This window comes from Azolla caroliniana, unplaced genomic scaffold (assembly GCF_043228905.1).
Source record: "Azolla caroliniana isolate FFs.n. ecotype wild unplaced genomic scaffold, voAzoCaro1.0.p SCAF_18, whole genome shotgun sequence".
In the NCBI taxonomy this organism is placed as follows: Eukaryota; Viridiplantae; Streptophyta; class Polypodiopsida; order Salviniales; family Salviniaceae; genus Azolla; species Azolla caroliniana.
In genome coordinates, this window is record NW_028230453.1 from 9,577,352 (window position 1) to 9,596,831 (window position 19,480).

A 19,480-nucleotide genomic window follows, 5' to 3' on the forward strand; every position below is an offset into this window, starting at 1 on the left:
GGTTGGAATGTACAATGATGTTGCAGATTATGTACAATCATGTGAGAACTGCCAAATGTATTCGAATATTTGGCATCGCGATGGGTTGCAACCTACTTATTCTTTATCTCTACATTATAAATTGGTTGTGGATATTGTAATGATGCCTATGGGGGTTTGGCAAATGAGATATCTTGTATTGGCAAGAGAAGATTTGACAAATCAATTGGAAGGCCGAGCCCTACGCCAAAAAACCACTTTAGCTATTTGTAAGTTCCTTCTTGAAGATGTGATATGTACGTATGGGTGCATTGGGAAGATTGTTGTAGACAGAGGAGAACTAGATTCTAACAACGTTGAACAATTTTTTTCAAGAATGGGAATTCAACAGTCCTTAACTATGACATATAACCCTGAAGCTAATGGGAAGGTTGAGCGTGGACATAGCCCTATAGTAAAAGCTTTGGTGAAACCTTGTGATGGCAAGATAGCTAACTGGCCTCATCTGTTACCGTATGCACTATGGGCTGACCGCACTACTCACAGTTCCGTAACTGGGTTTATGCCATCAAAATTGATACTTGATCAAAAGCATATTATGCCAGTAGAGCAATCAATATTTTCCTGGGTTTCCTTGCCATGGGCAGATGAAATGAGTCGAGAAAATTTGCTTGATCTTAGAATAAGACAACTAGAAAGAAGGGATGAAGATGTTCAAATAGCTATGGAAAGGATGAAACAATGTCAACTACAGAACAAAGAAAGATTTGATACAACCCATCGCCTTTGACCAAGAAAGCTCCAAGAAGGTGATTGGGTCATAGTTTATGATAGCAGCTTGGATATCCAACATAGTACTTCTCGCAAATTTGCCAAAAGATGGTTCGGGCCATGTATGATTAGACAAGTGAATACAAATGTAGCGTATTTCCTAACTGAAATGGATGGAGTTGCTTTGAACTTACCAATTGCAGGAAACCGAATTAAGCTATTCAAGAGAGGGAAGATCAAAGCAACATTCATGGTCTAGGATAGTGAATTCAAATCTACACAAACTAGAGGTGGGTTTCAGACCCAACAAATCCAAAACTCTAACAATGAATTATACATTAAGGGTTTACCATGGAAGCAAAAACTCATAGTGTGATGGGTAGTGAGTGACCAAAATGAATAAGGTATTTTGCATTTATAGAGTCCTAGAGATGTCTAATACTTCCTCAAAAATTAATTACAATCATTCATTTGTGAGCTATAACTAAGCATTTCACATACATTGATTATTTATTCCCCAATTGTGAGGCTTTCATTAGTAATTAAACAAATTCAAAGGATAGTCGACTCTTCCGTTTCTAGCCAAGATTTGGTACTTGTAGCTCATTGCATAGAATGTTTATTTCCTAAGCAGATGGTTCAAGTTTGACCCCTTCCTAGTGTGATTGAAACAAAGATCATTCATTTCCTTTGTATTCACAATGTTGTATTTGGTTTATCTGTTGTAGATCGAGCTTTACCCAATCTTATGTGCATAACACTAATAACATACTCCACATTCATGGTCTAGGAGAGTGAATTCAAATTCGCACAAACTAGAGGTGGGTTTCAGACCCAACAAATACAAAACTCTACCAATTTATTATATATTAAGGATTTACCATGCAAGCAAAAACTTATACTAAAATGGGTTCGAAGTGACTAAAAGGAATGAGGTATTTTGCAATTCGAGACTACTATAGATGTTCAGTATTTCCTAAAAAATCGATTGCGGTGATTAATTTTTGAGCTATAATTAGCCATTTCACATACATTGATTATATATTCACCAATTCAAAGGCCTTGATTAGTAATTAGAAAAATTAGTAGAATAGTGGACCCTTTCTTTGAGAACCCATATTTTTCACTTGTAGTTCAGGGGATAGATCATGTGTTTCCTAATCGAAAGGCTGAAGGTTGGACATCTTCCTACTGCGATTCCAACAATAACCATTCATTACCTTTATATTCAAAATGATGGATTTATTTTATGTGTCGAGGATCAAGGTTTACCCAATCTCATGTGTAGAACACCACTAAGATACTCCACATTCCTTGTTTGGGATAGTGAATTTAAATTTCCATAAATTAGAGGTGGCTTTTTGACCTAACAAATGCAAAACTCTAACAATCTATTATACATTAAAGGTTTACCATGGAAACAAAAACTCATAGTGTGATGGGTCCTAAGTGACAAAAATGAATGAGCTATTTTGCATTTAGAGAGTCCTATAGATGTTCGATACTTCCTCAAAAATTAATTACGATCATTCATTTGTGAGCTATAACTAAGCATTTCACATACATTGATTATTCATTCCCCAATTCAGAGGCATTTATTAGTAATTAAACAAATTCAAAAGATAGTCGACTATTCTGTTTACAACCAAGATTTGGTACTTGTAGCTCATTGGATAGAATGTTTATTTCCTAAGAAGATGGTTCAAGCTCGACCCCTTCCTAGTACGATTGAAACAATGATCATTCATTTCCTTTGTATTCACAATGTTGTATTTGGTTTATCTGTTGCAGATCGAGCTTAACCCAATCTTATGTGCAGAACACTAATAACATACTCCACATTCATGGTCTAGGATAGTGAATTCAAATTTGCACAAACTAGAGATGGGTTGCAGACCCAACAAATGCAAAACTCTAGCGATGTATTATATATGAAGGATTTACAATACAAACAAAAACTTATACTATAATGGATCTGAAGTGACCAAAAGGAATGAGGTATTTTGCAATTAGAGACTGGTATACATGTTTAGTATTTCCTAAAAAATCGATTCCGGTGATTCATTTGTGATCTATAACTAAGCATTTCACATACATTGATTATTTATTCCCGAATTCAGAGTCATTGATTAGTTATTAGAGAAATTCATACGATAGTCGACTATTACTTTTGGTGCAAAGATTTGGCACTTGTAGCTTAGTGGATTGAGCTTCTGTTTCCTAAGAAATAGACCGAAGGTTTGACTCCTTCCTAGTGTGATTGAAACGATGATCAATGATTTCCTTTGTATTCACAATGTTGTACTTGGTTTATCTGTCGCAGATCGAGGTTTACCCAATCTTATGTGCATAACACTACTAAGATACTCTACATTCTTCGCCTAGGATAGTGAATTCAAATTTGCATAAACTAGAGATGGTTTTCAAACCCAACAAATGCAAAAGTCTAATGTTTTATTATACATTAAGGGTTTACCATGGAAGCAAAAACTCATACCCAAGTGCCCAAAACAAATGAGGTATTTTGCAATTAGAGACTAGTATAGATGTTCAGTATTTCTTAAAAAATCGATTGCGGTGATTAATTTGTGTGCTATAATTAGCCATTTCACATACATTGATTATATATTCACCAATTCAAAGGCCTTGATTAGTAATTAGAAAAATTAGTAGAATAGTGGACCCTTTCTTTGAGAACCCATATTTGTCACTTGTAGTTCAGGGGATAGATCATGTGTTTCCTAATCGAAAGGTTGAAGGTTGGACACCTTCCTAGTTCGATTCTAACAATAACCATTCATTACCTTTATATTCAAAATGATGGATTTATTTTATGTGTCGAGGATCAAGGTTTACCCAATCTCATGTGTAGAACACCACTAAGATACTCCACATTCCTTGTTTGGGATAGTGAATTTAAATTGGCATAAATTAGAGGTGGCTTTCTGACCCAACAAATGCAAAACTCTAACGATGTATTATACATTAAGGGTTTACCATGGAAACAAAAATTCATAGTATGATGGGTCCTGAGTCACAAAAATGAATGAGGTCTTTTGGATTTAGAGAGTCCTATAGATGTTCAATACTTCCTCAATGAATTAAAATAAGATGATTCATTTGTGAGCTATAACTAAGCATTTCACGTACATTTATTATTTATTCCCCAATTGAGATTGATTAGGAATTAGAGAAATTCATACGATAGTCGACTCTTTTTTTTGGTGGCACGATGAAGCACTTATAGCTCAATGGATAGAGCGCGTCTATTTCCTTAGCAAAAGGCTGAAGGTTCAACCCCTTCCTAGTGTGATTGAAACAATGATCATTCATTTCCTTCATATTCACAATGTTGTATTTGGTTTATCTGTCGCAGATCGAGGATTGTAACCCAATCTTATGTGTGTAACACTACTAAGATACTCCACATTCATGGTCTAGGATAATGAATTCAAATTTGCACAAACTAGAGGTGGGTTTTAGACCCAACAAATGCAAAATTCTAGCGATGTATTATATATTCAGGATTTACCATGCAAGCAAAAATTTATACTATGATGCGTCCCAAATGACCAATAGGAACGAGGAATTTTGCAATTAGCAATTAATACAGATGTTCAGTATTTCCTGAAAAATTGATTGCGGTGATTCATTTGTTAGCTATAATTAGCCAATTCACATACATTGATTATATATTCACCAATTCAGAGACATAGATTAATAATTATAAAAATTAATAGAATAGTGGACCCTTTCTTTTAGAAACAATATTTGCAACTTGTAGTTTAGTGGATAGAGCGTCTGTTTCCTAGCGAAAGGGTGAAGGTTGGACCCGTTCCTAGTGCGATTCAAACAATAACCATTCATTACCTTTATATTCAAAATGTTGTATTTATTTTATGTGTCAAGGATCGAGGTTTATCCAATCTCATTTGCATAACACTAGTAAGATACTCCACTTTCCTTGTCTGGGATAGTGAATTTACACTAAGCGTTTATCATGGAAGCAAAAACTCATAGTGTAATGGGTCCTGAGTGACCAAAATGAATAAGGTATTTTGCATTTAGAGACTCCTATAGATGTTTTATACTTCCTCAAAAATTAATTACGATCATTCGTTTGTGAGCTATAACTAAGCATTTTACATACATTGATTATCTATTCCCCAATTCAGAGGTATTCATTAGTAATTAGACAAATTCAAAGCATAGTCAACACTTTTGTTTACAGCCAAGATTTTGTAGCTCATTGGATAGAGCGTCTATTTCCTATGCAGAAGGTTGAAGTTTCGACCCCTTCCTAGTGTGATTCAAACAATGATCATTCATTTCCGTTGTATTCACAATGTCATATTTGGTTTTGTTGGGAGACAGGTCCCTCCGGATGGGAAGGGAGAAGAATAGTGTGGATGAACAAACTCGGCCGAGGCCAAAATCGGATGAGGAGTACCCGGCTATGGAGAGCCGGATGGTGCAGGCCCGGTGTGAACCGGATGAGGAGTACTCGGCTACGGAGAGCCGGATGGTGCAGGCCCGGTGTGAACCGGATGAGGAGTACTCGGCTAATCACACCGGATGAGGAGTACTCGGCTACGGAGAGCCGGATGACGCAGACCCGGTGCGAACCGGAGGAAGAGACATATTCGTAAATATGTTTCTGAGAGCCCATCGAGGCTACATTTGTAAATAGCCGAAAAGTCATATTAGTATAAATATGACTTAGGGCAAGCTTTTAGTGGTTGTTGTTAATTTTTTGGAGTTGTCATTATTTTTTTCTTGTTGGTGCAAGAAGAAGAGTCAGCACGTAACAGTGTACAAAGAGAGAGAGAGAGAGAGAGAGAAAGAGGTCGCTGCCTCTGTTGTAACCGCCGCTTGTGGCGAAGATCATGAGCACGAGGTCGTTGCCTCCGTGAACTCACTGTTTTGTACATTACTACATAGTGACAGTTTGCAGCCTATGGGCTGCCGTGGTTTTTCCCCTAGTTTGGGGTTTTCCACGTAAACCTCCTGTGTAATATCTTCCTCTTCTCTGTGTCGTGTTTTATTTCCCATTTTCTGTGTATCATTCTAAGCTCGGTTGTGGCCGAGCGTTGCGCATAAGGAACGTTGAGTTCCCGTCAGGTTTAAATGTCACCAATCGAGGTTTACCCAATCTTATGTGCATAACACGAATAAGATACTCCACATTCATGGTCTAGGATAGTGAATTCAAATTTGCACAAACTAGAGGTGGGTTTTAGACCCAACAAATGGAAAACTTTAGCAATGTATTATATATTAAGGATTTACAATGCAAACAATAACTTATGCTATGATGGGTCCCAAGTGACCAAAAGGAATAAGGTATTTTACAATTAGAGACTAGTATAAATGTTCAGTATTTCCTAAAAAACGATTTTTGTGATTCATTTGTGAACTATAACTAAGCATTTCACACACATTGATTATTTATGCCCCAATTCAGAGTCAATACTCAGGAATTAGAGAAATTCGTTGGATAGTTGACTCAAAACCCTCCAACATTTTCTACAAACTCCTTGTATACCCCTCCGTTACTTTCTAATATTCCCCAACCTAACCCCCTTCCCCCTTTTTGTAATGACCCCCACCCATATTTTCCCCCCAACACTTTGTATAATTCTGGTCTTTCCCCTCCCCCTATTTCTAACACATCCCCCTCCCCCCCTAATATCTTCACACACTCCCTCTCCTTTCTTAATAATTCCACACATGCACCCTCCCCCCCCCTATTCTCATATAATTTGAAAAATAACCCCTCCCTATTTACATATAATACCCCTCCCCTTTTTCCTAAGTCTAACAAACTAAAACTCTGTCTTATACATGTAGACCAAAAAACGGGTGTTAGCCGGCTGGCAAGGGAAGTCCAGAATGGGAAAAGGGGGATAATTAATAACCGGGAGCTGATTATCTATAATATTTAGAAGGATATTTTGAGAAGCGAACGGACGGATCGGAATCGGTATGCCGATCCAGATCCGGACCGGTTCGTAGCCGGTTGCCGGTTGGCACCGGTTTGTACTTAGAATCGAGGACCTATAAAAGGGCCCAGTTAGATTGTAATCATTAGTGGATAATTAATAAAGTGTTGTTGTTCTATATCTTAACCAGTGTTAATTACCGTTCTGTGCTACGTGTGTATTGTGATTAATGATCTTGCCGATTAGTAACCACTTAGGGTTTCATTAATACTTCGGTCTAAGTTTATCTCACTGCAAGACCCCTTTGGTGAAGTGTCTCAAAGGGACACCCTGTGTTAGGGCATTGTCCGGCCCCTAGCGATAACACAGTTTTTGGTGACCACGGTTCCTCCACAACGGCAGGAATGGATGACTAGACCAACGAACGACCCGGTTACGGAGCGAGCAAGAAGACTTGTCGAACGATTGCGGAAGCGAGAGGCTTTCCATCAGGTGGCAGAAGAGATCCGTGCGGATCGATCACTTTCCAAAGTAATCCGGCGAGTGGCCGCGGATTCACTTCGCATGTAACAAATTTCCCACCCGGACGAAGGAAGCAGCTTGAGCATTCTCCGGGATGCGGGATCCATTTTGCATGCATTAGCGATAGTGGAAGGCGATTCAGAACCGCTCTCAACCCTCGAATCGGATTCGGACGGCGAATGTAGTGCCCATTCGAATTGCCATAGTAGCCACAACATCCCAGACGGACTGGAGGAGGAGTAGTCAAATACCTTGCCAACACCAAAACCGGAGTTAACGGAACTGGAAGCCCCAAACTGGCAAGTGGCGGATCAACTTCTAACATCGCCACGTGAAACACCGAAAGAAGAGGAGGAAAGACCTCTCACACCGAAAGAAGCGGAGGGGAGACCCCTGACACCACCAACCCATGTTCCGACACTGAACGACGACATGCCGTTCCAATATCCAAAGTACCGGGATGATCCGGACGTGGAAGCTCATGTCTATGCATTTCTACAAACATGGGAAGCAAACCATGTGTCGCTACGCTTTACCGCCGTCGAAGCAGAACGCTTGAAGATTGTAGTGTTCGGCATGACCTTAAACCCTAAACCCTAAACCAGCCGCGCGATGTCGCTTGACGCACCCTCCGGACACCATCACGACGTTTGAGGACTTAAAAACCAGACTTTTACAGTTCTTCAACAAGGAGGTGGATCAACGGGAGATGGTCGACCTATTCTACACCATACGACAGGAACCTACGGAAACCATTTAGCAATTTGTAATTTGGTTCCAGCAAATGCACAACCAGCTAAATTGGGCAGCAACCGAAAAGACGCTCACGACCGAGACCGGCAGGATAGGTACCGGGATTAGAACGGTGATCGATATGAGAGACACAACCGGGATCACTCCCTAGGTTACAACCAACGGAGGGGGGATCAAGGCAATTATATAAACTGGCCCCGATAGGGTTACCAGAACAAAAAACGCTTCAACAAAAAATGGAACATTAGAAAGGAGGACCACCAATGGCAGCCGGACAAGGGCACACCAAGGACCCAACTGGACCAAGGCCAAGCACCTAACCAACCACCAATAGGACCTCAACCGGGTACCGAAGTGAATGCCGAATCCAGCAACACCCGAAAAGTGTACTGCTACTATTGCCGGCAAGAAGGACATTATAGTAATCAATGTCCGGTTAAAAGTTACGAGAAACGACCAACAGTAAATATAGTGGTAGCAGAAGTCGCCGACATACAACAAGTCACCACCAGGGCAAAAGGCAAAACAACGAAGTGGGAAACACAGGAAGCAATCCGAAAGCAAGCCACTGAGTGGGTGAAAAAGGCAGATGAGCGGAATGTGGCTGAGCTTGAACAACAAAAGGAGAAACCGGAAGAGGCCACCGACACGATTCAACCGGAAAACCCAACATGGCAAGCGTTACAAGAATGTCAAATTACACTGTCATTGGGTCAGTTATTATAGCTAGTACCCCAGTTTACGGAAGGGCTGAAATCAGGAATGACCACATCAAATCCGTTGCCGGCTCCTGCGTTCTTCTCAAATTCGGAAGAAGGGCCAATAGTGGTTGACACGAACAGTCCGGCAATCACTGCCATCATCAAAGGAAGAGAACTACCAGGCACGATTGTGGACAAAGGATTGGGCATGAATGTGATTAGTCTACGGACTTGTAATACTCTAGGAATCTAGGAATGGGAGCCTTGCCCATTTTGGCTCCGAATGGCGGATACAAGTTCGGTAAGACCTACCAGTTTGATATGGGATTTAGACATAACTATCAGATGACACACATTCCGTATTTTGGCGGTGGTTCTCCAGCTCAATGCGCAAGGGACTTACCCATTGTTGTTGGGCCGCCCATGGCTAAAAACGACGCATATCAAACAAAACTGGAGGAAAAACATGATTACCTTCTAGCGAGGAAAGGCTAAAGTAAGGGTACCTACCCACCCTCAATCGAGTACCGGCAAGGAGCTGACACTACTATATGGGGAAGACGTAAACATGCTCGAGGGGCTTGCTGACGAAGAGGTCGACCAATACTTAGAAGAAAACCCAAAAATTGTACCCCTATTTGAAATTGATGTAGCAGAAGCCCTGTCACCATATATAACACAATCGGATGATGCCGGTGAGGAACCGGATAGGGAAGCTATCAGAGAATGACGACAAGCACAAGAAGCTCTGGAGAGGGAGCTGGCGGTATTTGAATGCGTGAAAGCATCCCAGTTCGAGGAAGTGAACTTAGGAACCGGGGACGACGCAAGACCGGTTCATATTGCTAAGGAAATGTCACCGTATAAGAAGACGACGATGATCACTTTATTAAAGGAATTCTGAGACGTATTCGCCTGGTCCTATGAAGACATACGGGGGCTGGATCCTCAGTTGTACCAACACCAGATACATCTCAATAAGGATGCCAAACCGGTAGCACAACGGCATTACCGGATGAACCCTAACTATGTAGCAAAAGTCAAAGAGGAAATTGACAAGTTGCTACGGGTTTATCCGACCAGTGAAAAAAGCTACATGGTTAAGTCCCATAGTCATCGTGCCGAAAAAGAACGGTAAGATCTGGGTGTGTGTCGACTATCGGAAGCTCAATGTGGAAACAGTGACCAACGCCTTTCCACTTCCATTTACGGATGGAGTGCTGGACACGGTAGCGGGTCATGAAGTGTATAGCTTCCTAGACGGTTTCAGCGGCTACAATCAAATAAGGATGCACCCCGACGACCAAGACAAGATGGCATTTTATCACCGAATGGGGAATTTTCGTCGTAGTGGTAATGACGTTCGGGCTCAAGACCGCACCAGCGACCTTCCAACGAATAATCATGGAAATATTTGGCGAGTTCATCCCAACATTCATGCAAGTATTCTTGGATGACTTCACCGTGTATAGCTGAGAAGGAGAACATCTCCAACACCTCCGGCTATGTCTTGAGAAATGCAGGAGTTATCAATTAAGCCTGAAACCAGCAAAGTGTGTGTTCGAAGTAACAAGCGGTGCATTGCTGGGCCATATCGTCAGGAAGGACAGGATCGTAGTAGACCCCGATAAGGTCAAAGCAATCTTAGAAGCACCGGCACCACCCACGGCCAAAGCTTTGAGTCGGTTTCTAGGGCAAATTTGGTGGCATAGCCGGATGCTCCGGTATTTGGCCAATCTTGCTACACCGTTGCATGCCGCGGTTCACCAGACACTGTTTCAATGGACAACTATGGAGGATAAGGCTTACCGGGCACTGAAAGTACTGCTATCACAACCGTCGATGGTGCAACCACCGGACTGGTCAAAAGAATTCCACATGTTCGTCGATGCGTCCGACATAGCAATCGGCCACGCACTAATGCAATTGACTGAACCAAAATGGTACCAACTGGTTTATTATGCCAACCGGAAGCTATCCTAGGCGGAACGAAATTATTCAACAAAGGAAAGAGAAGCCTTAGGGATGATTTACAGTGTTACCAAGTTCAGGCACTATTTATTGGGAAGGAAATTTTCATTTCATATCGACCACTAAACGCTATTATATTTGGTCTCAAAGGGATTGCTCACCGATAAGCAGGCCCGATGGACATTGTTGCTCCAAGAGTTTGAGTTCGAAATATATCACCGGTTGGCAATACATCATGCGGTTGCCAATTATCTGAGCTAGTTAGACTCCGGCGAGACCGGTGATGGAATCCAGGATGAGTTTTCAGATGCCGAGTTGTTTAAAGTAACAGCAGAGACGGCAGGAGATAGCACGGTCGTCGACGAAGACAAGTGGCTAACCAACATGCATCAATTTCTAAGCATGAGACTACCACCGAAGGAGATGAACCAGGATGAGCGGAAGCGGTTGGTAGTACAAAGCCAACATTTTTGTCTACTACAAGACACCCTGTACCACAAAGGCGTAGATAGAATATGGCGGTGAGCAGTGCGAAGCGACGAAAAGGACACAATATTACGAGAAGCGCACTGCGGCGTTGCCGGAGAGCACTATGGCGTTGCCGAGATGCTACGGCAACAAAGATATGGCACAACGGGCTATGGTGGCCGACGACACTGAAGGACTCGGTCCGATACGCAAAAGACTATGATTTATGTCAACGGATGGGCCAACCAACAGAACAGACAAGGATGCCTCACCAGTTGGTGCTACCCTTAGAGCCATTTCAGAAATGGGGGCTGGACTTCGTTGGGCCATTTAAACCTTCGGCAATGAGAACCAGCAACAAATATGTTATAGTCGCCACAGATTATTGCACCAAGTGGGTAGAAGCCAAGGCTTTGTGGGACAACACTGCAGCATCAACGACAAAGTTTTTATATGAGTACATCTGGTGCCAATATGGATGCCCGATCGAGTTAATTAACGACCAAGGCGGACATTTTCTCGTTCAAGTGGGTAGAAGCCAAGGCTTTGTGGGACAACACTGCGGCATCAACGACAAAGTTTTTATATGAGTACATCTGGTGCTAGTATGGATGCCCGATCGAGTTAATTAACGACCAAGGCGGACATTTTCTCGTTCAAGTAGTGGAGAGCTTCACAACATTCTATGTAGTGGTACACAAGCACAATACCCCTTATTATCCATAGGCCAATGGAATGGCCGAATTAACAAAAAAAACACTCCAAAACATCCTGCGAAAGATCGTCAATGAAAACTGGACCGATTGGGACACGAAGCTGCATAGTGCACAATGGGCATACCGGACGGCATGCAAAATGAGTATCCGGTCAACACCATTCTGGTTAGCATTTGGGCTGGAAGCAGTAATGCCGATCGAATTTCAAGTTCCGAGTTTACAGATACAGGTTAGAGAACGACTAAGTGAAACGGAATCGGAAAAAATCTAGTTAACCGCATTCTGTGAACTAGAGGAACATCGGATAGCGAGTCTCATGCAGTTGGAACTGGAGTATCGACGAAGGAAGGCGTTCGTCGATCGACACCGAAAGGGCAATGAGAAGATGTTCGGGATTGGCAAGCCGGTACTCGTGTTCCAGAACCGGATGGGTCAGATGCTAGGAAAGCTACGGTTTCGGTGGACCAGACCGTATTGGATAACGCGGGAATTCAATGGTTCATACCAGCTCGGAACGCTCGCCAGTGAGATAATGGGCAAATGGGTCAATGGGTTTCGACTCAAACCATATTATGGACCTATGCCACAGAATCCGTTCAAGCAGACGGAGGCTGATGCAACAGTAGGAAGCGGTAAACAAGTACCCGACAATTAGGCGGAGCCGGCGTTCACGGATAACCTCCGCCGCGCACAGTCCCTTTCATTTCACGAACACAGAGTTCTCAACGCACACAGGCGATTATGAGTGATCAGGCGAGAGCAAGCAGAACACATAGGCACACTAATCTTACCACAACCTACCGACTCCGACGACGACATAGAATGCATGGTACTCTCAGAAGCGGCCTAGAAATGGCTTAAGCAACACAGTCTAGAGGGATTCTTGAGGATAGTCGAAGCACCGCCGCACGGGGATGCGGAAAATGTCGTCCAAGATATCGACACAGAGGTCATCACCGAAGAAGCCATTCGAGCCCTGACCAGCTTACCGGAAGGGGGAATATACTCGATCGACAACCCTTCACAGGAGCTGTTGACGAGGTATTTCGGAGAATACTCCTTGGGTAGCAATGCATACCGCACGCAAGGAGGCGAAGACCTATTGTTTCGAGAAATTTCTCGGGTACTCCACGAGTATGGTCATGTATACCCCCGACCATCGGCTATGCCCAAGAATAGAGCCAGTTTGATCATAGCCACCTACGAGGTAGTACAGGTGGATTGGCCAGTAATGATCGCCGACGGCCTGACCGCTGCCATTGTCTCAGTAAAAGATGGCAAAAATATGTGGACAGTGGTAGTGCAATGGCTCACTCTGTTAGCACCACTGGTGGAGCCCATGAAACAAAGGAAGCGGGGAAGATCGATAGAATTGACCCCCAAAACAGCTTCAAAACGACAACAACTCCTGGCTACCTAGGTGATAGGCTGGAAGGAGGCCGACACTTCACAAAAGGCGAAGGAGCGGCCTAATCGGAAGGTGCCGGAAGAGAAGGAGGCATCGGTGAACACCCCGGTGAGACCTGTGAAAATCCAGTTGCGCTAGACAAAACAACAACCGCACAAACCGCAGGGGCAGGACTCCTTGGCAACGTTAATCAATAGCAAGACCCTGGAGGAAGAAGAGCAGGAAGACGAGCCTACCGAGACTCTGATACGTTGTCCATAAACAAGTGACAAGGGCCACAAAGGGGAGAAATCAAGTCCGATGGAGGACATTATACTGGAACCACTCCTTGAGGAGCCGTTGTTGCCTCTTAGGAACACGGTCTGTGGTCAGTCCTTCGACCTAGACCCCAAGGTGGGTGGGAACAACGAACAGAGCTTAAGCGTACTACGTAAGGAGAGAACCGTTGTGGTTCCTCCGTGTGTAAGGGGAGACGGCTACAACTGACTCCTTATCACAGGTTGCGCTTACGTACTACTACGCTTACGTATCTGAGACACAGACACTGAATTAGTCGTAGCTATACACAGAAACTCAGAGAAGATAGTATTCTATTATCAGGCGTTCTTTTACAATTCTCAAAATTTACACGCACCTCCTTAAGAGGTTTTCTGTCCTTTATATATATGCAGGGTCTAATTAGCCGTTCACGCTTCCCTGCGTGAACCGTTACATACGTTACGCTTTATATAGTTTCTTATTCCTATGCTTTTGGCCGTCGGCTACTATTCCGGCGGACAACAGCCGCAACCAAGGAAGGTGTCAGAATTTGTTCAACAAGAATTGGTGATAGAGCAATTGGTGCGACAGGACATAGCAGAATCAGCGGTTGAGGACACGGAAGTACTGGTGGATCAAGAACCGGTCATTGAATTTCTCGTGTTGCCACCGCAGTCGCAACAACCAGAACCAGAGTGGCCGCTTGACGTAACCATCCATAATAGGCTCATACCTAGTGAAGAAGCCACCCCATGACCAGAACTAGCATGACAACAAGGCACCAACAATCAATGGCTACGATGGATAGCATAACAAGTGGCCGGGGTTGTCTGCCAGTTAGAAGCGGAAGAGAGAGCGCATGAAGACCAGTTGCTAGTCACAACCGAGGAATTAGGGAAGGCCTAGTCAAGAATTTGGAGCATGGAGGAAGACATAGAGAAGGCCAGAATAGAAATGGCCAAGTTGGTCATAGAAGGACCACAACAATCGGAACCGGTGGCTCTGGTAACTTTATAGAACAATAAGACCCCGGTGACTGAAGCAGGCCTGGATACTAATAAAATGCCAGCACAAGAGCTCGCCATATTACGGGAAGACCTGGCAGCACAAGAAGCCTTATGAGGCAGGGAGCAAGAATTGAAAAAAGCAGCAGAGGAGGAACAAAGGAAGACGGCCGACAGCCTCCGCTGAGCAGAGGAAAGCTTGAGAAAAGGTCATCAAGCATATGATCGGCTGAAAGAAGAGAAAGAGAAACTCCAACGAACAGCAGAAGTGGAGATTGAACGCCTCAAAGAGGAGCTCCAGCAACAAAAAGACTGTGAGGACCATGCTCGCCGGCTAATAAATCAAAAGCTAAAACAGAAAACCGACGACTTCGACCGACTACACCGGGATTATAAGCATTTGGATGCTAATCATAAGAAATTGATCACTGAAAGTGACCAACAATAGGAAAAGTGTAGGGAACTCTAGGAGGAAGTTAACCGGACCGTGGCAGCCTTGGTAGAGGAACAATCGAAAGGGGATGAAGCAGCAAAACAACTGGCAGAAGCGGTGAAAGAACAGGTAGAGCTGACCCGACAGCACTCCGAGGCAACGAAGTGCGCTACAATGGCTTTGAACAAAGTTCAGATGACCTATTAGAGCTAGCTCATGCACTATAGAAGCCAAGAAATGGCAACCGTGAGCTTGATCAAACAATTGAAGGACGAAAAACAAGCCGCGGAGAACAAGTTGAAGATGGAGTTGGGGCGGATCTAGGACATTGTACTGGCATGGAGAGACCGGATGAAAAGATTGGTAGAAGAAAGTTTGGTTCAATGGTGGTCTCAATGGGATAAGCAGGCGGCGAAGTTACAATTGCTGCGATCGGATGCAGAGAACCAGCGGAAGGACGATGACGATATCTATAAATTGGACAAGGAAAACATTGTTGCCATAAGGGAGGAATTGTCGGACGACTTCCTATCATTAGCCGGGGACCAATTGGCAGCGGTGACGCGATTGGTGGAGTAGTTGGATGATGACCAGCTGGATACACAACTCCAGCTCGAGCGGGATGAAGGAGAACGGCGACGACACGAAGTGGTCCGAAGAACTGCAGCGATCAACATCAATGATGAAGAGCAATCTTTGGAGAAGGCGCCGAATGAAGCCGGAACGGGGAAAAGCCAGCCGTATGGAACTCAGGAGGAGAAGACAAACATAACTCCGGAGGCGCAGCAGAAGGATGGAAACCGGCACACCGAAAACCAACAGTAGGAGGAGCCGCTAAAGGAAGGTCATCTGCAAGAAGCGGTGCACGCCGGGCAGCCGCACCAGGAGACGCCAAGACCAGTAGAGCAAGAAAAGGCGGAAGAGCCGGTAAGACCAACAGAAACGCAGGAAACTGAAGTCAAGTAGAAGTAGCCACAGCTGGAGCCGGAGCAACAACAAGAGCAGCCACCGTCGCAGGAACAACAGAAGCCGGGGCAACAACAGGAGGAGGAACAACAGCAGCAGTAGACGACTGAACAACTTCCCGAGGAACCATTGGAACCCTTAGATCAAAGCATTCTTGACATTTTGGAGGAAGAATGAAGGCCGGATCGTGGGATTCGACGTACAAGGTACTATCCCACGGGCGTGCCATGTGTTAGCCAACCGACAAGGGAAGTCCAGAATGGGAAAAGGGGGATAATTAATAACCGAGAGCTGATTATCTATAATATTTAGAAGCATATTTTGAGAAGCGAACAGACAGAATCATCGGTATGCTGAACTGGATCCAGACCGGTTCGTAGCCGGTTGCCAGTTGGCACCGGTTTGTACTTAGAACTGGGGACCTATAAAAGGGCCCAGTTAGATTGTAATCATTAGCGGATAATTAATAGAGTGTTGTTGTTCTGTATCTTAACCAATGTTAATTACCGTTCTGTGCTAAGTGTAATTCATCTTACGCGTGTATTGTGACTAATGATCTTGCCGATTAGTAACCACTTAGGAATTCATTAATACTTCGGTCTAAGTTTATCTCACCGCAACAGCCCTTTGGTGAAGTGTCTCAAAGGGACACCCTGGGTTAGGGCATTGTCCGGCCCCTAGCGATAACAACGGGTAGTGAGGCGTGCTAAACGAATCAGTAAACATTTTAAGCACGGCTTGCACCCTTGTAAGCGTCTCTTTTACATACTTGATAGGCCCCCCTTAACTTGTGATACCTACATGTGGCTAGGTAGAACAAACTCTCGTTTCCCCTTTTCCCCTTACACTAAATCACACACTAAAAAGTGAAATACTAGAAAACGACGAACCAAAATTTGGACTCCCCTGAGGAAACCTATAATTAATAGTAGGATACACAATCACTTTGATTATACCCTCTCCAAACACGAGACACAACTCCTCAACCTAGGTTTGAAACACATCCTCCCATCTTCCCCACCTCCAATTCTTATCCTACTTAAAGAATTTGATAGCCTTAGTAGGACCCTCCGACTTAAACACTTTTTCAAAGATGAGGATAATTCACCCCTAAATCCTTTTAAGCTACCTAACCCTAGTTGGCAACCTCCTACTAAATACACACCCCTAGAAAACATTATAGTTAAACATCAAACTCTCTTTAGTAATACACTTCATACACTCAAATTAAAACCCACTGGGATTCCACTCCACTTATTACAAGCCTTACAATCTCTTAAAAATAACAATAGAATCATAATTTTACCTACGAATAAAAACGTTGGAGTTTACGTTCTTAACAAAGACACATACTATAACAATGTTGTAGAACACCTTTCCGATTCTAATACCTATAGAGTAGTTTCCCACTATCCACTTGAGGAGTTATCATATAGACTTAAAAAAATTGTTAACAACCATCTAGGTACCTTATCCACCATAGACGCCAACTACATACTACATAAGCCCTCAATAGGGTACCAAGTATGCAATCTCTACTTCATCCCCAAACTCCACAAGAACCCAATGAGCTTTAGACCTATTTGTTCATATAATAACTCTCTTTTTGAACAGACGTCTAAATGGCTTCACCACCAATTCATGCCTATCCTTCTCCTTCAAAAACAATATTTGAAAGACTCACACTCCCTTAGCCAAACTCTAGAACATCTTAAACCACCCCCTAATAGCTTTATCTTTACCTTTGATGTTGAATCCTTATATCCTAGTATCCCCCCTAAGCTAGGTCTTGAAGCCTTATGAAAAATCATTACCCCCCATTTTTCGACTTCTAAAACTAACCTTATTTATACACTTAGCACACTCACATTAGAATATAACTTTCTCTCTTTTGACGACGTGATCTAGGGTACAACCATGGGTAGTAATTTTTCCCCCTTCATTCATAAAAGAGAATTATAAAAATGTCCCCTTTAGTGTTAGGAAATCACTAATATATAGTAGGAAACCACAAGTACTCTTCTACCCGTTATCTTCATACTTAGATATACACGAGATACCCCTAGGATAGGAATTCACAACATGCTAAAAAACCTCCACAAGGATTTACTCTTAGATCCCAAACTATCTAAGATACCTAGACCTTTTGTGTGTTGGACTAAGTCCAAGTCCATTCACTCTTTTTTGGTCAAAACGAAATATAGAAGGTCATCCCCAAAATCTCTTACTTAACACTACACATTTACTTAGTTATAACCCCCCACTTATGCATAACACACCCCCACTTATTACTTACCATAATCTCCCTCTTTTCATAGCCACCTCCATTTATTACTTAGCATACACATACTTATAACCCTCCACTCTTCTTAGCCCACCACCACTTATTGTGTATCATTCAACAACCTACCATTACCCCCTTCTTCTCTCTCCTATCACTAACTTTTATTTCTCCTCTCTCCCTCTCCCTCTTCCACCTCCCCCACCTTATATAAAGCTACACCCATCTTGTGAAAGACCTTTGCACTGATGAGCTCATTCATGTGCGAAACTAGTTTGTTGCATAAGGTCTTTCTTTTCATTCTAATAATATTTTCTTAAGTCTCTCTCTCTCTCTCAAGTGACCAAGTGACCCCTTCCTAGTGCGATTGAAACAACGATCAATCATTTCCTTTGCATTCACAATGTTGTATTTGGTTTATCTGTTGTAGATCGAGATTTACATAATATTATGTGCATAACACTAATAAGATACTCCACATTCATGGTCTAGGATAGTGAATTCCAATTTGTACAAACTAGAGGTCGGTTTCAAACCAAACAAATGCAAAACTTTAGCGATGTATTATATATTAAGGATTCACCTTGAAGCAAAAAAGTATACTATGATGGGTCCCAACTGACCAAAATGAATGAGGTATTTTGCAATTAGAGACTAGTATAGCTGTTCAATATTTCCTCAAAAATTGATTGCAAATATTAATTGGTGAGCTATAATTAGCCATTTCACATACATTGATTATATATTCGCCAATTCAGACGCATTGATTAGTAATTAGAAAAATTAATGGAATAGTGGACCCGTTCTAATCGAGCCAATATTTGCCACTTGTAGTTCAATGGATAGAGCGTCTGTTTCCTAAGAGAAAGGTTGAAGGTTAGACCCTTTCTTAGTGCGATTCAAACAATAACAACTCATTACCTTTGTATTCAAACCGTTGGATTAAGTTTCCCTCTCGAGGATCGAGGTTTACCCAATCTCATGGCCCTAACGCTACAAAGATACTCCACATTCTTGGTTTAGGATAGTGAATTCAAATTTGCATAAACTAGAGGTGGCTTTTAGATCCAACAAATGCAAAACTCTAATGATGTATTATACATTAAGGGTTTACCATGGAAGCCAAAACTCATAGTGTGATGGGTGATCCTTAGTGACCAAAATGAATGAGGTATTTTGCATTTACAAAGTCCTATAAATGTTCACTACTTCCTCAAAACTTAATTCCGACGATTCATTTGTGAGCTATAAATAAGCTTTTCATATACATTGATTATTTATTCCCCAATTCAGAGACATTACATAGG